This window comes from Pteropus vampyrus, unplaced genomic scaffold, assembly GCF_000151845.1.
Source record: "Pteropus vampyrus isolate Shadow unplaced genomic scaffold, Pvam_2.0 Scaffold77, whole genome shotgun sequence".
In the NCBI taxonomy this organism is placed as follows: Eukaryota; Metazoa; Chordata; class Mammalia; order Chiroptera; family Pteropodidae; genus Pteropus; species Pteropus vampyrus.
Genome location: NW_011888858.1, coordinates 145,695 through 154,083, shown reverse-complemented (window position 1 = coordinate 154,083; position 8,389 = coordinate 145,695). Strand labels below are relative to the sequence as shown.

Sequence of the window (8,389 nt, the reverse complement as noted above, 5' to 3'; positions counted from 1 at the left end):
AAATTGAAAGAACACATAAGATTTCTACATAAAATATTTGTAAATAAAAGAACTTTGAAATTCACAATTAAAAAAAATACCAAATTATTGATATTGAACCTTTTTCTTTGTTTGCACATTTAGTCAATTCCTTTTATTTGTTCATCTGATTTATTACTCAATTTCTTCCTCCTTCAATTTAGGCAAGGGTGTGTACAAGTGTTCACAAATGAAGGTGAGTGCACACACACACCTACACAGCAAACAATTTTGCATGAATGTGTTTTAATTTTTCAGAGACAAATTATCCTTACTGGCCTTATCTGGAAACCTTTAAATGTCATATGAATGAAGAACAGGGCAAATTTCCCCGAATGTGTTGGGTAGAGTGGAGACCAAGCCCTGTACTGAGAGAAGAGGGTCCTTTGACGGAGAGTCTAGAAAGAATTCAACGCACATGCCAAAGTTCAGGTCAAAAGGAAAGTTTGTTAGAAAAGGGGTAACACTCCACAGACAGAGTGTGGTCTCCTCTCAGAGGCAGAGAGTAAGAGAGACTCAGACTGACAAGAACATTGAGAGAGAGAGACTGAAAGTAAAGGAGTGAGAGGGACCCTGAGTCCTCAGGGAATTCAGTTTATATATCATTCTTTAGTTCCTGTGAGTTAGAGTTAACCCATTTCCTTTGATATAGACATACAGTGAGGAAGGGCAAGAGCTTGTAGTGTGAAAAGAAAATGTAGCTTGAGAGGCCTGCTGGCAGTTCCCAGCCTTTAATCCATAGGTCTCCTATGGTTTCAGCTATAGGAAATGAATGATTTTATTTTGTATAGGGCAACCACTTAAAGACTCTTTTTTTTTTTCCTGGTTCCCCTTCACAGGTGTGGGAAATGGCTTATTAGCAATCCCAGCAGAAATCTTCTTTTGTTCTGCAGATGTCTTGTGGCCTAACTGCAGAGCTGATCAGTATATTGCAGTCTCTGAATGTAGCTTGATTTAACATTTTAATTTTCTTGCCTCTTCCCTACATTAATATAATTGTACTTAATTATCTTAACAATTTTCCAAAATTATTGTAAACTAGCCTTTGCTAGAGACATACTTTTAAATTTAATGTGACCAGGCTATATTTTCTCTAAATATTTTTATAAGAAAGACTTTTAAAATCTAATGTGCAGAGCTTATCCACAGGAATCAGCCTATTGCTTACTGAAAATGGATGCATGATTGCAAAATACACATTACATCATGGTTTATTGTGGCTTCACATGAGAATAACAGGTTCATAATTATTTCTGTTTTGGGTTGATTTTTTCCAAAGCTAGAGATGTTGTTACGGCTGGAGTGATCGGAGTTCTAACACACACACTTCTAGGTCCTTTTCACTGGAGAAGAAATGAATTTTAACTCAGTGAATATGTGAAACATTCATTTATTAAAAGTACATTATGAGGTAGACGACAGATCCAGCCTAAAACAGGCTAACCACAGGTGGGGGTAGGGGGTGGTGGTTACAATCTGGGAAGATGGAGAGCTGTAACTCCGGAGGGAAGGGACAAGTCTGTGTTATATTTGGGGCCATGATGGGTGGTTATAAAGGCGTTCTTAGGTGACTGGCAAGTGAGGTCATTTTGATTGACACTTGGCTGCTATATAACTCTGCCTAGTGCTCATGTACTTAGAATTCAGTTAGTTACAATTCGATTCATGAACTTCCAGCTATAAACACTTAAAATGAAGCTTAAATTGTAAGCAAATTAGGGTAATGCCTTCTGTGCAGGCGTCTGTAGCAGGATTACACCAAGATTATAATCTTTCTGTCCTTTGTCTCTGGGAATGCAGGAGAAAATCTCTAACTACCAATAAGGTGTTTTTTGGGCGGTCTCTAGGCTGCACACCTATTCCTTTCTTCCCCCTGTCACTCATGTCTGACTAGCTACCTAATACTGTCAATTATAAGTCTTTATAACTACTTAAGAGAAAGTACTTTTTAAGTATCTATTATGTTCACTAAAACATACCAACACAACTTTAGGATAATGTATTTCAAAAATACTAAGTCCCAGGTTGCTAATTTTACATGCATTTGTTAAATTATTTTATTTATCCCAGTTTAGCTACATGAAATAAGCACATTGCTTTCCTCCTACATACAAAAATAAAAGAGAAATAATAATGAAAACTAAAACACTTGTCATTTTGTTCCAGTTTGTTAGGTTTCTCTTCAAATGTAAATTCATGAAACTGTTTGTGATGCATAAAAGCCTATCAATACAGGTTCCAAAAGGAAATCTCTTTTGTTTTTCAAATCAGAGCAAGGAGTCCTTGGTGTATCTTTTACTTATCAGTACAAGGTAACTTATTTGTTTCTAAATTATCTAATAAAAAACCATTTTCCTGATCAGAATTAGTCCTATTCATAGTTAGTTGAGCTGCCTTAGTAATCATTTCATTATACCTTTTGAATACTAATAATGTTGAACTTGAAAAAAATTAATGTCTTCCCATTTGTTCATGCTTTCAATTGTTCACTTTTGTTAAAAGCACCACTCTATGTTAGGCTTTCCTATCGACTTTCATTATCTAGTATTAAAAAATTTACATGCATTCATTATAGTTTTTAATCATAGGCTGCTAAAAGAATATATATTTGTAGTAATTTCAGGGGGCTAAGAATAAAGGTATTTGTTTTTCCAAAAAGAATGCTTCTGCCAAGTAAATAGAAGCACATCTAGTCAGCTATCAATTTAACCTAAGTGTATGACTTGAAGTTTCAACTGGATCCCATAAGTATAACAAATTGGGACTGCAAAGGTCAACTTTTGACTTCGATTTCTCTGGAACATATTTTTCTTTTCTGTATGAAACAATAAAGAAATTGTATTTTAAGTCTCTTGGAGTGTGCATTTTGAAACAGGGGGGTAGACTCTTAAGTTAATTCTTGGCTGTTTCTTTTGTACCTCACCAGATTTATCAGTGCTGATGTTATTGATTTACTTATGATTTTACTTTATCTTAGTTTATATCATAATTACTTACTACTCTGTCATCTCTTCTATTCATTAATTTTTTTTTAATCCTGCATTTTATGTTGCTGTCTGCAGGAAGGTCGGTTCCAATAACCTTCTGTATTTCCTGAATCATGTATCACACCTTCCACAATATATATTTAGATTCGTAATTTCCTGGAACTGCTTGTACCTCCACTCTTATCTTCATACCTGTTTATTAGGCTATAAATTGCTGGTACTTTATTTCTCAAGTCCCGTATAACTGTATAAATATAACTATTCATAATATCTTTTAATACTATTTCATTTGCCACTGTATACCTTGGTACATGTTTCCTTGATTCTACCTCTCTCCAAACAAAAGAAACCAAATTAAAACTTGTCTTTTCAATCTTATTCTCAACCTCATATATAAGGACTTGACTCAGTATTCACAATCACTTTTACTTTAGTCTACATAGTCTTGAGAGCAAATCATGTACACTTTTATAAATAAAAACCTTTCGAGTAAAAGACACTGAGATCTTTTTTCCAATCTCCATCCTCTTACATCTAACGGTCTCATATTGTTTGACAATATTTTGCCAGTCCAAAGTTAAAAATATTATAAATTTTTGCAGTTAATACTTTTTTGAGTATTTCCAGACAGGATTATATAAAAGAATAGCTGAAGAGACATTAATTTTATGTGTTATAGTCTAATAACTTGAATTATTAATATGAATCTATAATATCAGAATTATAAAGTATCAAGATAATGTTATTCTTTCAAAAAAGTTGTTTCACTAAATAAATTATATTTTACTTGCCACTCAAAAACAAGAATGAATATACTACAGGTTGCAGAATTTCGAAATTTCATGAACATATTTTTAATAACACTATCAAATATAAATACATGATCTTCTGTCTTAAAAGTGTAGACTGGTTGACTCTTAGTGTTCTGTTACTTAATTATAAACACCAAACAGATAAAATTGAATGCTTATTTTTTTTTGGTCATGTTGATAATTGTAATTAAGAAACATGACATGGTCATAATATATTGAAGAAATATATTTAGTTAGATGTTTTTGAAAATTAAAGAAAGTCAATATGAAGTTTTCTTCAGTTCTAAATGATAGTCCAAATTATATACATTTACCTTGCTTCTCTCCTAAAATGTCAGTGAAATGAGAAAAATCTCCCATTAGTCAAATTTTGGACAATTTAAATATCCAAAAAATAAATAAATACTAAATTGAATAATAAACCATTACAAATTAAAAAATAATAAATTAATGCATCTATACTGTTAATAATATATAAATAAATAATGATAGATTAAAAATAAATAGACAAATGACATAGACTATAACAATAATAAGGAAGTAAATTTAAATATAGTCACAGATGCCAACAGCAACACAAAACTCTAACAACAGTGCTATTATTTTCTTCAAAGGGGGATATCGATGAGCATTTTTAGCAATCTTAAAGGAATAGATTGTTCTTTGCTTTTATAACTAACCCAAATAATAAAAACAGACTGAGCTTTCAGTAAAAATAATACAAGTTGATACTTCTCTAATTCTCTCTAAACATAGCAATGATACATAAAATATGAAATGGGAAAAAAAACAAAAATACACAAGATAAAAAATAACATGTCTGTGTGTAAGAAATGGAACAGCGAGTCAACATAGTGGCTTTGTGTGTGGGATTACACTTGGGAGGCAAGAGATTTTATTTTTTGCAGTATTGAGAGGGTTAAAAATTGCTAAAAGAGAGACAAAGAGTGTGATTCAGGTTTACTCTTTGGAGAGAGTTTGTGTGCCCCTCTCTTCATCTTCCTGACCTCTCTACTCCCATGCCACATGATAATATGGTGTCAAGTCACAATATGCAATACAGACTTAGAGACTTCATCTGTGATAACCCTGAGTAACCACAAGTCAGTCATTCTAAAAAGATTATAAGAATTTTTTGGTAGACACAGAATCTGGAGGGCCAGGAGACGGCAACTGAAAAATTGAAGAGATGAACGTAAAGAAACAATAAAAGAGACTAAGAGGTTTAAAAATGAACAAAATATCTACAGTGAGAAAAACAAATTTCCTCTGAAAATTGTTCAGCCTAACAAAATTCAAAACATACGAAAAATTGAAAGAAAGTCAATGTCACCAAACAAAACACAAATCCTGTTAGGTAGAAATTAATAATATAAAAAAATCTCCAATTATATTTAAAATAAACATTATTGAAATAGTTTAAAGAAATAAAAGAAAGCAACATTTACCTTTAAAAATAACTCACTATGGCAGAGTGGAGGGAGAGGGATAACAAAGGTGCAAATGTGTAGTTAGAATTTTCCATCTGTTCTTCCTCATTGACACAGTGAAGAATCACAGGTCAGTGAGATTTAGAAGATTTATTAAAAGTATATTTTAGGCAGATAAAGAATGCCCCAAGGAGGCACATGGTTTTAAAGATGAAAGCTGCAACAGAGTGCTGTAATAACAATCACCACAACAAGAGGGCAAAAAGGCCACAAAAGGCCACAAAAGGGCAAAAAGGACACAGAATTGGAAATGTCTGTATTATATCTGGGCCATGATGGGTGGTTCCAAAGGCATTCCTAGGTTATTGGCAAGTGAGGTCATTTTGATTGACACCTGGCTACTATATAACTTTGCTTAGTGTGCGTTTGCATACCCAGAATCTTACTATCATTGGGGTGTTCTTTGGACGGTCTCTAGACTGGGCCCCTATTCCTTTGATCCTCCTGTCACTCATGTCTGACTAGCTACCTAACAGTTTCAGAGCTGAGAGATATTGACCTTTAAAAAGTGGTTACTTTCTATGTTATTAAAAAATTATAGATCATAAGAGATAAAAATCTCCCTGTTGTAATTTTGAGGTCAGCCCAAACTAAACACTAAGACTTCATAAAGCCGTTACCAAAATACAAAATAAAAAAAGGAAAGACGTTTTACAGAAGGTGTGTCGCATAAATATTGACAAAAATTCTTAATAAAATATCAGCAGTAACATCCAACAGTATACTTTGCTCAAACAGGGTTTAGATAAGGAAGTTTTGAATGGTTCAATGTGGCAAAATTGATCAACATATTATGTTACAGCCGCAAACTGATAAAGGAGTTATATTAATTGTTTGATTTACTTTTACATGATAGTTTGTGTCAGTGGTTTACAGCTATTAACTCATAAAATTCTAATAGCAACTCTATGATTCAGATGCTATTAATGTAGTCTGTAATAATAAATCCTTAATAAAATAAATTTAAAAATAAAGTACTTAGAAAAAACATAAATAGCGGATATCATATAAAAATATAATAATTTATTAAAGAACAAACAAGAAATAACAAATGAAAAGATGTGCCATTCTCTTGAATGAGAAAATTTGATTTCTTAAAATTATAAATACTCTCAAAATTAATGAATAATTTTAATGGAATTATAATTATAATCAAAATAGAAGGAATTAAGTAATAATATAATAAAATTAATTTTAAGTAAGTCAAAACCAATGTCCTCATTTTTCTCACTGAAAATGTGAATTAATAATATGAACTATCTTAGAGAGTTGTGGAAGAGTTGAATTTATCAAAACTGCCTATGATATTGTTTTACACTTAATAAAAGTTGTTTATATCTTTTCAAGATCAAAAAGATTTATAAAATTTTGATTTTTTACACTTATCTCCAAAAAGAAGAAAAAAATGTATCTTTTAGACAGTGTGAAAAAATAATGTTACATTAAATGGTTTCAAAACCTATACCTATTTCACAGGTAGGGGATCATGAGATGGAGCTTGTGTAATTCCTGAGTAAGAATACATTTATAGGCAAATTTGAAATGGAAATGGATGAATACTGAAGTGTACATAAAATGACAGTGTATAAGGCAAAATGCAACTTAATGTCTTCTTGAAAGTTCATTTCTGTATAAACCAAATACAAACACAGAAAACGATGGTTGTACCACCTGGTATAAAGTGCGCTTTTCTTAACAGAAAAGTCCGGATACGTGACAAATGTGATTCAGAATTAAATGTCATTGTTTAGTAGGTTTTGAACTTTCTCCCTCCTTTCAATGAGTTCTTTTTTTCAAATGAATTCTTATGAGATATTTGCTTTCCCATTCTGATATATGCCAGTCGTGCTGAACCACTCTAGAAGTTCATCACGGCATCTTTCCTCTTTCATCACTCCCTTTCCTCTTCCTATAAACTCCTTGGAATAATCCTTTTCTTCTACCTGAGCTCAGCCTTAGCTTAGGCTCTCATTTGGTTCCCTTTTTTTTCTCATGATACGACTAGGAATACAGTATTTAGGAGGTTCTATAAGTGAAAAATGACATATATGGATATGGCTCTTCCAATTCTAGTGCTGTCAGGAAACATTTGCAAGAATGGTCCATATAATTTTCTTGTGATAGTGATTAGTCCTCTTTAAGCTGTTGTGTCGTTTTGTTAAAATGTTTCTCTGTAATATCCTATTTTAATTTTGTCTATTATTTCAATAATGGATGGGGGTTAAAAATCTAATACAGTAAAATATAAAACATTATTATGGAGTGTGGCTCTAATTAATTGAGAGGTACATAATCTAGAATGCCTCACCCACTCAGTAGCCCCAGATTGAATTTACACCAATAAAGTTAGCTTAATAATTCATAAAACCACTTCTAAAACATTAAGCTGCACATTTAAAATATATTTCAATAGCTGATTTTCTTTTCTTTTTTGATAATAAACTTGTTATTTTAAATAACAATAACTTGTTTTATTAGCTTAATATTATTTTTATTTTATTTTATTTTATTTTATTTTTTATGCCTATAGCACCTGGTCTTCCTAGGTGGTCTCCCATCCAAGTACTAACTAGGCCGGACCCTGCTTAGCTTCCAAGATCAGAACTGATTGGGCGTGTTCAGGGTGGCATGGCCGTAGACAGCTTAATATTCTTTATTTAAGAAATAAATATACCTAAGTTTATTGCAAAATTATAGACTGGCTACAAATAATATTTAATAAAGTTATTTTAGAGAGTATTATCACATTGCTCTATGATGATGGTTGTTTTCCAGTATGTTGAGAAGGGTAAGACTCTTCCAATCACAATGACTCCAGTTCCTTAAAGAATTATGCCTTTCAGTTGAGTTTTTTATGCTCTTTTGGCTATATTTTTTGTTCTACGGTCATCATCCTAATGCAATTCCTTTCACCATTCCAAAGTGATCTAGGCTCATAATCCATATGCAGAGAGTGTTAGGATTCTAAAGAAAATAAACTGTAAAAAATGAAGGAGAATGCAATTTAAGAGAGTTTTAGACTTTTGTGCAAGATAGGCTTAAAAAAAGGGAAAAGAAATTAAAGAGCAAGAGCAAGATATCA

The 8,389-nt window shown here is 32.0% G+C and overlaps 1 pseudogene; it reads right to left on the bottom strand.

Annotated features, from left to right (window-relative positions):
• Nucleotides 1-7,828: 7,828 nt before the first annotated feature.
• LOC111741399 lies at nucleotides 7,829-7,947 on the bottom strand (annotated as a pseudogene).
• Nucleotides 7,948-8,389: the final 442 nt, after the last annotated feature.